Source organism: Nuphar pumila, chromosome 1, assembly GCF_984573655.1.
Source record: "Nuphar pumila chromosome 1, dmNupPumi1.hap1.1, whole genome shotgun sequence".
Classification (NCBI taxonomy): domain Eukaryota; kingdom Viridiplantae; phylum Streptophyta; class Magnoliopsida; order Nymphaeales; family Nymphaeaceae; genus Nuphar; species Nuphar pumila.
The window spans coordinates 59299639-59318314 of record NC_143249.1 but is presented as its reverse complement, the minus strand read 5'-3'; the positions used below and the strand labels follow the sequence as shown (position 1 = coordinate 59318314).

The 18676-nt window shown below is 35.6% G+C and overlaps 1 pseudogene; it reads left to right on the top strand.

The window, feature by feature from the left end:
* The first annotated feature begins 7495 nt into the window (after positions 1-7495).
* On the top strand, positions 7496-15417 carry LOC149848952 (tubulin alpha-1 chain pseudogene; annotated as a pseudogene).
* Positions 15418-18676: the final 3259 nt, after the last annotated feature.

Sequence of the window (18676 nt, the reverse complement as noted above, 5' to 3'; positions counted from 1 at the left end):
AGATTCAACCATTCAAAAATCATTTCTTCACTCTATTATCAGATTCATCTCAGAGACAATTGGACATTTCCAAATCACTTTTCAAAAGAACATACATCCTTGAATTGCAGAAGCATGATTCTTTATACATTTAAACTTAGAAAAAAATCTTAGATAATATTTTAGCAAAGCAAAAAGGCATAAAATTCGAGCCTTGGTTCGATTACCCCTGGTAAAGGCGCCAGGAACGGTCGAAACTCATACCGACGACCGAATCCCGTCTCCCAAATTTTTCCGGCAATATTTCAAAACGGAGGTGTGTAATTTTTCTAAATATTTTCAAAATTAAGGTCAAGTGAGACCTTGCAAAAGAGTTCCTCTCTTTTCTTCCTTTTTCTCATTCTCTCTTCTTTTCTATCTTTTTATTCCCCTTCAAAAAGGGAATAGAGGTTAGAAAGGCAAAGAGAAAGGAAAAGAGGAACGAGAGGAAAAATTTTGTGATGCTCACAGTATGCTCGAATCGTTGGTTGATGCCCCACATTCTTTGCTCGACATATGCAGACGTTCTCTAGACATCGAGAGAATTCCAGACCAATCTTGTGCCATAGCCTCAAATTCATTTTGTGCTTTCTTTATAAGCACTGGTTACCTCTGTTGAGAAGGCATATCATGAGCAGTTGTCATCTCCTGAAACAACCAATGCTAGTTTTGAGCCATCCAGTATGATGGCCAAATATGATCCAAGGCATGGAAGATATATGGCTTGTTGCTTGATATATCATGGTGATGTTGCTCTCATGAATGTCAATACTGCGGTGGCAACTATCAAGACCAAAATAATTGTTCAATTTGTTGACTGGCCCCCAACTGGTTTCAAATGTGGAATAAATTGTCAACTCTCAGTGCTTTTTCCTAGATGGGATCTTGCCAAGGTTCAGAAGGCCGTGTGCATGATTAGCAATAGCATTGCATATGTTGCATTTTTCTGTTACACTCACATCCTTCTGCGAACACTCCCCCTCTCAAACCCATTTTGCATTCACTGTGGTTATTTGTAAGTTGTTGTATTTTTTTATCATTTTATCCTCATTTTTCTAGCTTTTGGTTAATAGTATTTTATGGATTCAGAAGTTCTGTTTTATCATTAGTACATCCCCATCTTTGCATCTTATTGTTCAATGCTTGCTCTTTTTATCCTTTATCGTTTCATGTCTTATATTGGCATTCTTGTTTCTCGCGTTGATTATAAATCAGTGTATTGATGTTTAGTATTAGGTTTGTTGTGTCTTGTAATTTCAATCTCCATCATCTGTGTTATGGTCTAAAATGAATCCTGATTTCTATTAGCTGCCTTTGAAATGTGTTGATTTTCACCTAATGGCATAGTATGAAGGCATGTTTATTGAATGTGATTGACTTACAAAACATTATCAGGTAAAATCATTATTGATTACAGGGGATGTTTACATTATATGAACCTTTTGCAGGTTGTGGTTACTCGCAGAGAGTTTCTGCAATGTGTTATTAAAACTAATACAAGGTTATCTTGCAAACAGGGCAATTTTGAAATCTTCAAAATAAAAAAAAAACCCCTTTATGTTTGATATGCTGTATCTACCGAATTAGAATTGAATTTCTGTCTCACCCTCTCATTGGATTTTGTGGCATCTTCACCAGTATCTGCGTAGGCAATCCATATCATCTTGCATTCCATTACGTACTCATCATCAACATTTTTTCACCTCTCACTGTCATGCATCATACTTATATTTGTTGCTTGCACATCCTTCACAATACACCTACACTTCATTAGCACCATTTTCAATGCACTATTACTATATTCAGCACCTCCATAATACACTCTATTCATTGTTGTCACGATTGCACTCCATCTTTATCCTGTACATTAGACTTCCAATGGTGTCTTCACCATCACCTGTAGCCTCACTTGTTGCAACACATCACTTCCACTTGCAGCACACCCATACACAACAACTCCACCTAGGCTCTCATATTCACCTCCTTCACATCCACAGTGCACGGCTTCTGCCAACCACACATTGTATACTTTTGCGCCTGCTGCTACAACACCCTATTCAGTGTTATATTCATTTACCCATCACCAGCCCTGTTAGCATCAACCATATTGCATTATACAGTAATATCTGCACACACTTCATAGAATTTTTCCTGTCTTTTATTGAATGCACTCAGCACTCCCCATTAACATTATATCCTCCACCACAACCACCACAACATAGCTCCCACACACCCACTGTGCCCTCTACTGCACAACCATGCTACCAACCACCTGCATCTTTCTACAAACTCATCCTCAACACCTTTACTGTCCAACCACCACCAGCCATTCACACCCCTTGCACTTACATGTCTTCCAACTATTTCACCACCTCAAACTTCAGCAGCAAAGCCTTTTGTTCTTCCTCCTGCCAGCAGGTCCATGTCGATGTCCTTTCAACAACCTCAAGTGCCAACACAACTTAGTAATCCAAAATCATAAATGGTCACAGAATGTTTCTGTTGGACAACCTCAAAATGCAATTACCCCTATCTACTGGCACAAAGGGTGATTCATCAGAGTCAAGGATGGCGCTATGTTCCACAGACCTTCACCACATTGCAGCCCATGCTGCCTCAACCATTGACTTCTGCATATATGAAAATGACACCAAAAGAACACAAGAAAACAATGGCTTCTGTTGTAGTTGAAGTTGCTGTCAAGCATAGCAATCTCTAACACTCCCAGCATTAAACCTGTAGTCCCTTTTGTAGCAATATATCCACCAGCCAATGCACCACTTATCACAACACTCACTAAGTGCAGATGCATTTTCATGTAGTTTCCCCTCATTAGCATATATGCATCTTCTTAGGCACTTTAGCTTCAATGTAACCCCTTAGTTTCTTTTATATTTTGCATTTTTTTGCTCTATGCTAACCTTATTTTGCAGGAATACATGGAAAATGTTGTTCTTCCTTCTTGGACTAGGATTTTATAAATTCCATTTCAAATTTAAAAATTGTAATAGTTAGATATTAATGAGAATGTATATTTCCCGCATTAGATTAGAATGTATGAGTACGTATGTTTTCTAGAAATGCTTGTTTCATATCATTTTCCTCTTTTGACGAATGAGGACACGAATGACACATGCACCATTCTAATAAAAAGTGAATAAATCCTAAGTTGACGATTTTCATCAATGGCCATAGTCAAGATGTGAACAAAACTTAGGATTTTCATCTTTTATGGAATAACATTGGATCCACACTGGATCTCTTTCAAAAATCATCATATTTTTCTGAAATTTTCTTCCTTTATTAGAGTTTAACTTAAAATTAACTCAAAATATACATCAATGGCCATAGTCAGGATATATTGAGAGTTAATTTTATTTTAAACTCTATAAAGGCACCAAAATATATTTTATTCTCCACTTGAATTTAAATATGATTACTATATAATACATTCAATGACCATAGTCAGGGATATATTATATCTTTAATCTTATTTCAATTCATTTGAAGAACGAAATATACTTTTCAAAATATAATTTCAATTTTTTTTAAATTCATTCATCATTTAGGATAGAATTACATCATATTTTCAAAATTCCTTTTTAAAATCCAAGTGATTCTGAGATATATTCTTCAAATATCTTCTTCACTTCTCAGATCAATCTTCAATTCTCATTTGTAATTCAAAATCGCCTTTCTATTCTCAAATTCTACCTTACTTCAAAAATTCAAAATTTCAATTTCAAAGTTCAAATTGACTTTGAAATTTCAGATTCATTTTATATTCGAAATTCAATTTCTAGGTCTCATCTGACTTTGAAATTTCGAATCCATTTCTATATTCTGAATTCAATTTCCAATTCAAATCAAATTTTAGAGTTCACTTCAACTTTGAAATTCCAAATTTATTTTCAGGATCAAGATTCAATTTTAAAATTTAATTTAATATTCAAAATCAAATTTCAAAGTTCAATTCAACCTTGAAATTAACAGATTCATCTCCAGATTTCAAAATTAAAGTTTGAAAATCAAGTTTCATATCCTTCTTCCCAATTTTTCAAAAATTGATCTAGGATTTATCGAATCCAATTTTCAAAGTTCTATCTGGGTTCCCAAAATCCAATTTTATTCTCAAAACCCCTCTATATTTCCAAAGCTCAGACCCATCTTCGGATCTCATCTAGATTTCCAAAATCCAGATCCATCTTCAAATCTCATCATGATTTCTAAAATCTAGATCCATCTTCTAAATTTCATATTGGATTTGAGACTTCGGATCCAATTCCATTTAGGTCTCTAGACTTCGGATCCAATTCCATTTAGGATTCCATATTCCAAACCCAATGCCTTCCTGAAATTCAGATTTCAAATTCAATTCCATTCTCAAAATTCTTTTAATTTCTCAAGTCCAACTCCATTTCTAAATTTCATATGGATTTCCAATCTAATTTAAAATCCAAATTTCAGATACTATCTCAAATCCCAGACTTAAAGTCCAAATCCATGTTTTCCAAGTCCCATATTTCAAAACCCAATTCCAAATTCCAGCTAGATTTTTTAAATCTCATCCAACTTTCATTCTGATTTCAAAACTTTAAAACTAGAATTCCACTCTATTTTCAAACTCCATCTTGACTGTCAATTCTAGATCCATTTTAAAGTCCATATTCAACTTTCAATTCTTATTCTCTAAATTGCCTTCTTCAAAATCAGGTTCATCTCAATCTTTGATTATTTCAAAACTCAAGACCTATTCTAAATCTTAAAGTTAGAAAAATCTAACATCTCCAAGTCCATCTTCAACTTTCAAAAATCATTTCTCCACAAATATTCTCGAATTCATTTTCAAAAACCACTTGGAACATCTCCAGAATTTCTGAATTATTTTTTGCAAAAAAATACATCCTTGCATTTGCATCACACAAGCATGATTCTTTGTGCATTCTTAGACTTAGAATAAATTCTTAGACAATATTAAGGCAAAGAAAAGGGCATAAATTCGATCATTGGTTCGATTACCCCTGGTAAAGGCGCCAGGAACGGTTGAACCTCATACCGACGAGCGAATCCCGTCTCTCAATTTTCTTGCAAATATTTCAAAACGGAGGCGAGTAATCTTTTCAGAAATTAAGGTCAAGTGAGACCTTCATAAAAGAGTTCCTCTCTCTCTTTTTTTTTCTCTTCTCTCTTTTTTCCCGTATTTTATTTTCCCCTTCAAAAGGGAAAATAGAGGCTAGAAAGGAAAAGAGAAGGAAGAGAATGAATACAATAGAGGAAAAAAATTGCGATGATCACAGAAGTTGGCGATCGAGATGGGACCCATCTTCGTCCGGTCGAATTTGTGCCTTTTGCTTTGCTTTGATATTGTCTAAATCTTTATTCTTTCAAATGTCAGCTTCATTCATGCAAACTTTAGGAGCCTAGACTCTGTCCTAGCTGACATCATTACATATAGGATCTAAGTGTGGTTTGGTAGGACCATATTGAGGAGATTATTCCATGTTCACATTAGACTTAGGTCTAAAATACAACTCTCCTCAATTCTAGGGATTGAATGCAAATAATGTATGCAAGTGTGTGCTTCTCTTCATTTAAATTCTATCTCTTTAGGACTTGCATTAGAGACATCTGGTTTCATTGCATATTGAACATGTTTTTTAAAACATCCCTACCTATATTGTCCCTGTCTTCATGTTGTTGGGCTGTCTCACTGAACCATAGTTCGAGAGAGAGCCTCACAACTGGACCACTTATTTGGGTTAGCGCCCCCCTACCACGTACCTAAGGGCCATAGTTTGAGGTATATTGGTAGGTGCTCAAGGATGTTGGGAAGCCATTACCTTAGAACCAGAGAAATATTTCTATGCCACGTACTTCGAGCTTCGACTTGAGTATATCGGCATACCTTGATTGAAATCAGATGATCTGAACCATAGAGTTAGGATTAAGGTCCTACGAGCCATTTCAAATATTGCATTTAGAGTCAGCTTTTAGAGAGTGCTATTTTGTGTATCATTGCTTGTGTAATTTGATTCTTTTGTGGATATTATCTTGAAAATTCTTATTTTTCAAAACCCTGGATGTTTATTTCACAAAAATTCTTTTCTTTTATCAAAAATCCAGGATTATATATTTCTCATTTCTTTATTCTTTCATAATTTTCTTAAACCCTGGACATTCTTTTAAGTTTTCCTCTATCTTTCAAAAGTCCAGGCGTATTTTTCTTCTGATTTATTTAAATGCTTTTGACCCTGCCTGCAATTTTTCAAAATATTCAGGTCTTGTCATTCATCGTCAAATATGTCTTCAAAATTCTATTTTCTCATCCAAGATCTCTTTTATCAAGAGATCTCTTCTCAAATCTTTTTAAATCTCCTTCATCATATCTCTTTTTCCCAAAAAAATTTACCCAAGCTCTGCACCCTTCTTTTATTCTTCAGAAAACATCAGGCTTTCCATCATGGTTCAAACGAGAGCAGGAAGGAGGGCAGCTTAGCGGCACAATGACAGTGAAGTGGAGGAAGTGAACTCTCCCAGATTATTCCGGAAACATGATTCGGATAAGGATAATGTTGATCCAGCAATGTACAAGATATTCCAAAAAATGATGGCAGAAATGATGTCCGAACAAGCTGGGGAAGGTTTAAAGAAAACATCCTCTAAAAACAAGATCAAGAGAAAGCCAGTGAAAAAACATGTCAAGATCAACAAGAAGAAAGTTCAGCAGGACAACACCTCTAAGGATACAGAATCGGCAGAGGAGGATTCTGAGGAAGAGCAGTTCGTGTTTGTCCCAGAATATCTGCAATAGCCCAAGAAAATGGCAGAACTTGAATCAGTAAACAAGCCTAGAGACGGGGTCCCGGCAGAAGATTCAATTCAAGCACTGACTAAGATGGTCAAGGATCTGCAAATCCGAGATAAGGGAAAGAAAGTATATACTAGGCAAGACTTCTACCTCGGTCTAGATGGGGACAACAGCTTGGAATACCTCCCCAGAAAATTCATTAAATTTGATGGATTCGGCAACCCAAAGGCCCACCTTGAAATGTTTTTCGGAGAATGTGCCAGATTCAATGAAGACAACCATGCCCTTTTCTTGTGTTTCCCTCGCAATTTAGAAGGCATAGCAGCTAATTGGTATGCAGAAAACGTCAACTCTGTTGAGTTGCGAGATTTTGATAAAGTTGTTAATTTGTTCGTTGAACGGTTTATGTTCAATACTGAGGCACTGCCGACCCTCAATCATTTGTACAATCTGAAACAAAAGGACAAAGAAAAGGCCATAGATTTCATTCGGAGGTGGAGAGATACCTGCAACAAGATGAGAACCCCCATCTCAGAGGAGCACTCACTTCAAGTTATCTTGAACAACTTTCCTCAGCCTCTCAAAAGTCTTATTTCTACATACCCGTCAAAATCATTCATCGAACTTATTGAACGAGCTGAGTGGCTCGAGATGGGAATGGACAATGGGATGTATGAGGGCATCACCCTCATCAGGAGCGTTCAAGATCCCAAAAAGAAGGCGAATTATACCTTCTCGGCCAACTCTGGCGGCAGTAGCAGCAAGGATAACAAGAACAAACAGACAGGTCAACGAGAGGAACCCTTCAAGCAGAATGATAAGCCGGTTCTGGCCAAACAGAAAGAAAAGGTAAAACGTGATGGTTGGGGTTATGACCGCCAATTCACTGCTCTGAAACAGTCCCTTGAACAAGTCCTTGAATATATGTTAAGCAAAGATATGGTTAAACTTCCGAGAATTGTTGATCCCCCGATCTCCATGGGAAAATGAAAAGACAAATTCTGCAAGTTCCACCGAGCAGTGGGGCATGATACCGAACACTGCTTCATTCTCAAGAACATCATCCAGGACTGCATCGATAAAAAACTTTTGATAGAGGATGAAGACGAAGAGCAGTCCGCGGTCCTAACCAAGCCTTTCCCGGACCACTCAAAGAACTGATAATGCCAAAATTTTCCTTCTTTCCTCTTTTCTTTTACCAGTCATTTTGTAGGGGCAAGTCAGCCCCAGTCTTTTATGATCTTTTTGCTTGTAATTACTCCAGTCTTGTTTTCAGTTTTTGCTTATCAATGAGAATGTCAATTTCCTTCATATCTTTGTGTTCAATTCTTACTTCTTTCGCCATATTGGGGGCACCCTTTTTTTGCATTTCAAAAATTTTCTTTGTCATCAAATTTCTATTCTTTTCAGGATAAGGGACAATCCCGACATCATCCATGAGAGAAATGATATTACCTATTCTTATTCTTTTCAGGATGAGGGAAAATTCCTATTCTTTTCAGGTTAAGGGATAAACTTGAATTTCCTGCTCAGGTTAAGGGATAAACCTGAACCTCGTTCTGCGAGGTCCTTCTTCCTTCAGAATAAGGGATAATCCTGAAGTCTTTTCATCATTTTTTAAGTGTTATCAATTTTCTATAATTTTTACCAAATTTCATTAGATCTTTGACAATTCTTTATCAAAATTGTATTCTTTATTAAATTTGTATCAATTTTATTAATTCTTTATTAAATTTTTATCAAATCTTTTGATTCTTCATCGACCTTTTATCAATTTTGTCAAGTTTGCCAATTTTATTCTTTACCCTTTGAGGTTAAGGGATAAACCTGATGCCTCTTTCCCATGAGGTATTCCTCTTTTCCCACTCAGGTTACGGGATAAACCTGAATTACCCTTTCAGGTTAAGGGATAAACCTAATGCCTCTTTCCCATGAGGTATTCTTCTTTTCCCACTCATGTTAAGGGATAAACCTGAATTTCCCGCTCAGGTTAAGGGATAAACCTGAACCTCGTTCTGCGAGGTCCTTCTTCCTTCAGGATAAGGGATAATTCTGAAGTCTTTTCATCATTTTTCAAGTGTTATCAATTTTTCTGTATTTTTTACCAAATTTCATCAGATCTTTGTCAAATTTTTATCAAAATTGTATTCTTCATTAAATTTGTATCAATTTTATTAATTCTTTATTAAATTTTTATCAACTCTTTTGATTCTTCATCGGCCTTTTATCATATTTGTCAAGTTTGCCAATTTTATTCTTTACCCTTTCAGGTTAAGGGATAAACCTGATGCCTCTTTCCGGTGAGGTATTCCTCTTTTTTCACTCAGGTTAAGGGATAAACCTGAATTACCCTTTCAGGTTAAGGGATAAACCTGATGCCTCTTTCCCATGAGGTATTCCTCTTTTCCCACTCAGGTTAAGGGATAAACCTGAATTTCCCTCTCAGGTTAAGGGATAAACCTGAACCTCGTTCTGCGAGGTCCTTCTTCCTTCAGGATAAGGGATAATCCTGAAGTCTTTTCATCATTTTTCAAGTGTTATCAATTTTCTGTAATTTTTACCAAATTTCATCAGATCTTTGTCAATTCTTTATCAAAATTGTATTCTTCATTAAATTTGTATCAATTTTATTAATTCTTTATTAAATTTGTATCAATTTTATTAATTCTTTATTAAATTTTTATCAATTCTTTTGATTCTTCATCGACCTTTTATCAATTTTGTCAAGTTTGCCAATTTTATTCTTTACCCTTTCAGGTTAAGGGATAAACCTATTGCCTCTTTCCCATGAGGTATTCCTCTTTTCCCACTCAGGTTAAGGGATAAACCTGAATTTCCCTCTCAGATTAAGGGATAAACCTGAACCTCATCCTACGAGATCCTTCTTCCTTCAGGATAAAAGATAATCCTGAAGTCTTTCATCGTCTTCCAAGTATCCTCAGTTTTCCACCAAATTTTATCAATTTTTACCAGATCTTTATCAATCTTTGTCAGTTCTTTATTAATTCTTATTCTTTATCATTCTTTATCAATTCTTTTTCAACCTTTTATCAATTTTGTCAAATTTGCCAATTTTATTCTTTTCCCATTCAGGTTAAGGGATAATCCCGAGACCACTCATAGGAGAAACAATGCTACCAGTGAGAATTCTTTTACAAGATAATTGTCATCAATTTTCTTGATTTTTTTCTTCATTTTTGTCAAATCTTTCATCAATTTATATCTCTTTTCATCAATTTTTCTCAAATTTTATTCTTCCTCGTTCAGGATACGAGGTTAATCCTGAAAATCAGACCACATACAATTAACTATGATGGTCTTCTTCATTGTAAGTCAAATAATTCAGTCCTCGAACTGGTCATTCTCAATCCTAAATCCGGTCCTCGCACTAGCAAATTTTCAAAATTCAATCTTCTGATTAAAACTTTCTGCCAAAAGCCCGAGTTCCGACTCGGATTTCCTTTTCTCTTTTTCAAAAACCCAACCCTTAGGTTGGTCCATCCATCTTTTTAAATATTTGAGTTCCGACTTGGGCTCTTCTCTTTTTCAAAAAACCCAACCCTCAGGTTGGTCCATCCATCTTTTTAAATATCCGAGTTCCGACTCGGGCTCTTCTCTTTTTCAAAAAACCCAACCCTCAGGTTGGTCCATTCATCTTTTTAAAATATTCGAGTTCCGACTCGAACTCTTCTCTTTTTCAAAAACCCAACCCTTAGGTTGGTCCATCCATCTTTTTAAATATCCGAGTTCCAACTTGGACTCTTCTCCTTTTTTTTAAAAAAACCAACTGCCAGGGTAAACCTTCTTTCAAAATCTAGCCTTCTAGTTAATCCCTTTCAAATTTCAAGCTTCAGGTTTATTCTCTTCAAAATTCCTTCTTTCCCCTTCAGGTTAAGGGATAAACTTGAGCTTCTCGTTCAAGATAAGGGATAATCCTGAAACCATTTATAGAAGCAGTGCAGCCTTCTATAATGGTCCTTCCAAATCCAGTTTAACACTGGTCCTTCATCAAACCCAATTCTCATGTTGGTCCTTCCAAATCCAGTTTAACACTGGTCCTTCACCAAATCCAATTCTCACATTGGTCCTTCAAAATCCAGTTCAAACTGGTCCTTCATCAAATCCAATTTTCACATTGGTCCTTCCAAATCCAGTCTAACACTGGTTCCTCATCAAATTCAATTCTCACATTGGTCCTTTCAAATCCAGTTTAACACTAGTCCTTCATTAAAAATCCAATTTTCTCAAATTGGTCCTTCAAATTCCAATTGGTCCTTCATCAAATTCCAATGATTTCATTGGTCCTTCCAAATTCCAAATTCCAAATTCTCAAATTGGTCCTTCAAAATTCCAATGTTTACATTGGTCCTTCCAAATTCCAATTTCTCAAATTGGCCCTTCAAGATCCCAATTGGTCCTTCAAAATTCCAATGTTTACATTGGTCCTTCCAAATTCCAGTTTTACACTGGTCCTTCAAATTCCAATTGGTCCTTCATCAAATTCCAATGTTTTCATTTGTCTTTCCAAATTCCAATTTCTTAAATTGGTCCTTCAAAATTCTAGTTTTATATTGCTCCTTCAAAATTCCAATGTGTACATTGGTCCTTCAAAATTCCAATTTTTCTCAAAATTGATTCTTCAAAATTTCAGTCCTTAAAAATTCCAATGTGTACATTGGTCCTTCAAAATTCCAATTTTCTCAAAATTGATCTTTCAAAATTTTAGTTTCATCCTAGTTCTTCAAAAATTCCAAATATTTACATTGGTCCCTCAAAATTCCAAAAATTGGTCCTTCAAACTCCAGTTTAACACTGGTTCTTTACCAAAATTCTTTACTTAACTTCATTTTAAGTTGGTCCTGTAAAATCCAGTTTTACCGATCAAAATTGCCAAAATCAAAATTTTCAGCCTGAGGTCCTATCAAAATCTATATTGAGTGATTATTTCACCGAGGATTCTCAAAAACTTTGCCAATATGCTAAAAATGTGTTGATTTCAATATTTTACTGCACAAAAGAATCACCTCAGATTACCTCTAGTATTCTTTTCAAAAGGGTGAAGCTTTTTTTCGTGAAAAAGAGTAAAATTCAAATATTCTATCTGTTGATCAACCAAGAGGATGTAAGAAATATCCTTGGTATGATTAGCAAAAGAAATATTCAATGATGTTGAAAAGCTGAAAGCGAATCGATATTGATCATAGTTATGACGCATATTTGAAGACGACTTTCTGGCAATTAGGCAATGAAAATATCCTGAGCGATAAAAAGAATCCACTCAATCCATATCTCCTCATTCATTTAAGCTACAATCAGATATCTGCAAAAGGGATCTCTCAATTGTCGTCAAGTTGAAGGCGAATATGCGAGCTAGACCCCTGGGGCCAAAGAAGATTCAGATCATCTCCAAGATGAAGGAGTTTGTGACGAATGTTTCCAGGGAACGTTCAGATCACCGCCAAGATGAAGGCGACTGCGCTAAACCTCCCGACAAACCCTAAAAGATATTTGATTGCTGCTATCATCAAGAAATTTTTGACTAATAAGTCAATATCACAAGTATAATTCTTGAGAAAAAGAAGGATCGGAGCATCTCCAAGATGAAGGAGCTTGTGACGTACCCTTCCCCGAAGAAAAAAAGAAAAGCCAGGACATCTCCAAAATAAAGGATGATGCAATTACTTCTCCCAAAAACCCAAGAAAGCTCCATGTCTGAAAAAGAGTGCTAAAAAGATCATTATGGAAAAAGCCTTAGGGTATCAAATTGCCAAAATTGCCAGAAATCATCTATTCTTATGCGAAATCCTTTTATCAATGTCTTTTCACTACTCGCTTTTATGAAATTAAGAGTATTTCTTCTCTGTTCATATCAAGGAAATGGATAGCCTCCTTGAAGAAACTCAACAGCTTTAAAATTTGAATCTGACTCTGGAATCTGGGGAGTTAACCTCATTTTTGAGGAAATACTCTAGGCAAATAGAGGGAATATCTTCCGCACATACGTGCACACTTTCAAGCATTTGAATCAATTGCAATTTCATCTTATTTGCAAAATTTTCTAGTTATCCAAAAATGAAATAAATGCTCAATATCTATTTTGATGCAACCTATCGTTTATATTTTTCAAAGAGAATTGCCTCATTCTGGTGAGGTATTTCTCTCAGTCCCATCATGGTTTTCCCCATCAAGGAATCCATGCTTTGTATATCCATTTAAATAAGGATTATACCTGAACCTCATCTGACGAGGTATTTTTCAAAAATATCCCATCGTGGTCTTTCAAATATCTTCGTCCCATCCAGGTTAAAAGCTAAACCTGAGTCCTTTCAAAAAACATTACTTTTGTCTGAGACATGTGATTTCTTCAAAAATCTCTCCCTTTTACCATTTCGAGATATTCATCCCAAAGTTCCATCTCGATTTCCTCAAATTCTTTTGTCCAAATTACTTTCTTCTCGAGGATTTCATTTTCTTCCCAAAAACCTTTCAGGATAAGGTATCAAACCTTAGAATAATGTCTTACAAAACAAATTCTTCCACACCTAGTTCGAACCTTCTGATTGGGGCATTTTAAGAAAATTTGGCATGTCTTCTTTGCCGCTAAGCTCGACTTACACTCAATTTTCCTATCTGACTCAATCTTGGATCCAAATCGGATATCCGGATCCAATTCTGATCCCGGAACTTCTATTCTTCAAAAAAAAAAAAATCAATTCATGGTATTTTATCGGATGTTTTATCTGGATCCAATCTCAATTCGAGATCCAAACCCAATATTTTCTAAAAATCTTGGATCCAGATCCATTGCAATGGTCATTTTCTGAAATAAATTATTTAATTTTCACAAAAACCCCATTTTAAGAAAACTTGCAATTTCAAAACCAATATTTTACAAAAATCCTTCAAAACCTTAATTTTTATCCCATTTTCCTAAAAACTCCGTATTTTCCTCATATCTTTAGAATTTTTATCAAGAAAAAGAATATAAAAAGATTTTTTTTTGAAAAATATAGCTTTCTACACCATTTTTAAGAAAGATTTGTAGATGGGCCCTCTTTTTGAAAATTTTCCAAAATAAGGGGACCATCTCTGAAAAAGCCCCTAACGGCTTTCCGTTGTGAGGGAAGCCGCAGAGATCTCCCACGCTCTCTCCCTCGAGCTCTCCAGATCACTCTCGATCCTTCCATCCCCTCTATAAGAATGAGCACAGAAGAAGCCCTCAAACTCATCCCTTTTCACCCTGCCATCGTCTCCTCTTCCTCTTTTACAGATCGTCTTCACCCCTCCACCCTTCTACGTATACGATCGGATCTCCGCTCCTTCTCCCTGGTATTTCCCCTTTAGCAATATAAGGAGTCCCGATCCCCCTTCCAAATCAAGTAAGTGCTCTTTCCTCCTTCTGTAGTTTCTCTTTTTTTTTTCTTTGATTTTTCCCTGTTTTCAGTCTCCTTTACGCATCAGTGGTGGTGTTGAATTGCTTATGCAATATCTGCCCGCCTCCATGCAATAGCAATAGGAATCCTCAGATTCCAACACTTCCATTCCTGATTATAAGATTTTCTTCAGTTTCCGATCTCTTCTTTTCATTACATATTATCTTCTCCATCGTGTTTTCCTTTTCGTTATTTGTTTGGTATCTTTTACAGTGATTGCATCTCGATTCTGCTTTTTACTGATATGATTGGTCTCCCTTAGCCATCAATATAACCTTGGCTTTCATTTGTGTCTAGTCTATTAGGAAAATCCATCTGTGTTTTCTTTTTACACTTGGAATGACCTCTATAGTGAGATCCGGTCTGATCCACTATCAGATCGGACCCCTTTTGCAGAACTTTTCAATTGATCATGTCGTTTTTCTTTATTTCCTAAGATTATAACCATTTTGCTGGCTTATTTCATGATTTGAATCCTTTCATCGTAATATACTCTGCGCCTATGATAATCCCTGTAGTTATAATGAATTTTTTGTTTGTAATTGTATCTACCTTCGTTGCTTTTAATTTTCCTGCTTTTAGTTGCTCTCTTTGCTTTAATTTTCTGCTTGTATGCTCGAATTGTTGGTTGATGCCCCCACATTCTTTGCTCAAGCATACTGATGTTGCTGTGTTTCTGGACGATGAAGCTATTCACGACATATGCAGACATTCTCTAGACATCGAGAGAATTCCAGACCAATCTTGTGCCATATCCTCAAATTCATTTCGTGCTTTCTTCATAAGCACCGGTTACTTTTGTTGAGAAGGCATATCATGAGCAGTTGTCAACTTCTGAAACAACCAACGCTAGTTTTGATCCATCCAGTATGATGGCCAAATATGATCCAAGGCATGGAAGATATATGGCTTGTTGCTTGATATATCATGGTGATGTTGTTCTCAGGAATGTCAATACTGCAGTGGCAACTATCAAGACCAAAAGAATTGTTCAATTTGTTGATTGGCCCCCAACTGGTTTCAAATGTGGAATAAATTATCAACTCCCAGCACTTTGTTCCTGGATGGGATCTTGCCAAGGTCCAGAAGACCGTGTGCATGATCAACAATAGCATTGCATATGTTGCATTTTTCTGTTACACTCACATCCTTCTGTGAACACTCCCCCTCTCAAACCCATTTTGCATTCACTATGGTTATTTGTAAGTTGTTGTATTTTTGAATCATTTTATCCTCATTTTTCTAGCTTTTGGTTAATAGTATCTTATGGATTTAGAAGTTTTGTTTCATCATTAGTACATCCCATCTTTGCATCTTACTGTTCAATGCTTGCCCTTTTTACCCTTTATTGTTTCATGTCATAGATTGGCATTCTTGTTTCTCGCGTTGATTATAAATCAGTGTATTCATGTTTAGTATTAGGTTTGTTGTGTCTTGTAATTTCAATCTCCATCATCTATGTTATGGTCTAGAATGAATCCTGATTTCCATTAGTTGCCTTTGAAATGTGTTGATTTTCACCTAATGGCATAGTATGAAGGCATGGTTATTGAATGTGATTGACTTACAAAACATTAGCAGGTAAAATCATTATTGATTGCAGGGGATGTTTACATTATATGAACCTTTTGCAGGTTGTGGTTACTCGCAGAGAGTTTCTGCAATGTGTTATTAAAATTGATACAAGGTTATCTTGCAATCAGGGCAGTTTTGAAATCTTCACAATACAAAAAATGAAAAAAAAAACTTTCTGTTTGATATGTTGTATCTACCGAATTAGAATTGAATTTCCGTCTCACCCTCTCATTGGCTTTTGTGGCATCTTCACCAGTATCTGCGTAGGCAATCCATATCATCTTGCATTCCATTACATACTCATCATCAACATTTTTTCACCTTTCATTGTCATGCATCATACTTATATTTGTTGCTTGCACATCTTTCACAATACACCTACACTTCATTAGCACCATTTTCAATGCACTGTTACTATATTCAACACCTCCATAATGCACTTTGTTCATTGCTGTCACGATTGCACTCCATCTCCATCCTGTACATTAGACTTCCAATGGTGTCTTCACCATTACCTGTAGCCTCACTTGCTGCAGCACATCACTTCCACTTGCAGCACACCCATACACAGCAACTCCACCTAGGCTCTCATATTCACCTCCTTCACATCCACAGTGCACGACTTCTACCAGCCACACATTGTATACTTTTGCGCCTGCTGCTACAACACCCTATTCATTGTTATATTAACTTACCCATCGCCAGCCCTATTAGCATCAACCATATTGTATTATACAATAATATCTGCACACACTTCATAGAATTTTTCCTGTCTTTTATTGAATGCACTCAACACTCCCCATTAACATTATATCCTCCACCACAACATAGCTCCCACACACCCACTGTGCCCTCTACTGCACAACCATGCTACCGACCACCTGCATCTTTCTACAAACTCATCCTCAACACCTTTACTGTCCAACCACCACCAGCCATTCACACCCCTTGCACTTACATGTCTTCCAACTATTTCACCACCTCAAACTTCAGCAGCAAAGCCTTCAGTTCTTCCTCCTGCCAGCAGGTCCATGTCGATGTCCTTTCAACAACCTCAAGTGCCAACACAACTTAGTAATCCAAAATCATAAATAGTCACAGAATGTTTCTGTTGGACAACCTCAAAATGCAATTACCCCTATCTACTGGCACAAAGGGTGATTCATCAGAGTCAAGGATGGCGCTATGTTCCACAGACCTTCACCACATTGCAGCCCATGCTGCCTCAACCATTGACTTCTGCATATATGAAAATGACACCAAAAGAACACAAGAAAACAATGGCTTCTGTTGTAGTTGAAGTTGCTGTCAAGCATAGCAATCTCTAACACTCCCAGCATTAAACCTGTAGTCCCTTTTGTAGCAATATATCCACCAGCCAATGCACCACTTATCACAACACTCACTAAGTGCAGATGCATTTTCATGTAGTTTCCCCTCATTAGCATATATGCATCTTCTTAGGCACTTTAGCTTCAATGTAACCCCTTAGTTTCTTTTATATTTTGCATTTTTTTGCTCTATGCTAACCTTATTTTGCAGGAATACATGGAAAATGTTGTTCTTCCTTCTTGGACTAGGATTTTATAAATTCCATTTCAAATTTAAAAATTGTAATAGTTAGATATTAATGAGAATGTATATTTCTCGCATTAGATTAGAATGTATGAGTACGTATGTTTTCTAGAAATGCTTGTTTCATATCATTTTCCTCTTTTCACGAATGGGGACACGAATGACACGTGCACCATTCTAATAAAAAGTGAATAAATCCTAAGTTGACGATTTTCATCAATGGCCATAGTCAAGATGTGAACAAAACTTAGGATTTTCATCTTTTATGGAATAACATTGGATCCACACTGGATCTCTTGAAAAAATCATCATATTTTTCTGAAATTTTCTTCCTTTATTAGAGTTTAACTTAAAATTAACTCAAAATATATATCAATGGCCATAGTCAGGATATATTGAGAGTTAATTTTATTTTAAACTCTATAAAGGCACCAAAATATATTTTATTCTCCACTTGAATTTAAATATGATTACTATATAATACATTCAATGACTATAGTCAGGGATATATTATATCTTTAATCTTATTTCAATTCATTTGAAGAACGAAATATACTTTTCAAAATATAATTTCAATTTTTTTTAAATTCATTCATCATTTAGGATAGAATTACATCATATTTTCAAAATTCCTTTTTAAAATCCATGTGATTCTGAGATATATTCTTCAAATATCTTCTTCACTTCTCAGATCAATCTACAATTCTCATTTGTAATTCAAAATCACCTTTCTAGTCTCAAATTCTACCTTACTTCGAAAATTCAAAATTTCAATTTCAAAGTTCAAATTGACTTTGAAATTTCAGATTCATTTTATATTCGAAATTCAATTTCAAAGTCTCATCTGACTTTGAAATTTTGAATCCATTTCTATATTCTGAATTCAATTTCCAATTCAAATCGAATTTTAGAGTTCACTTCAACTTTGAAATTCCAAATTTATTTTCAGGATCAGGATTCAATTTTAAAATTTAATTTAATATTCAAAATCAAATTTCAAAGTTCAATTCAACCTTGAAATTAACAGATTCATCTTCTTATTTCAAAATTCAAGTTTGAAAATCAAGTTTCATCCTCTATCCTTCTTCCCAAATTTTTAAAAATTGATCTAGGATTTATCAAATCCAATTTTCAAAGTTCTATCTGGGTTCCCAAAATCCAATTTTATTCTCAAAACCCCTCTATATTTCCAAAGCCCAGACCCATCTTCGGATCTTATATAGATTTCCAAAATCCAGATCCATCTTCAAATCTCATCTGGATTTCT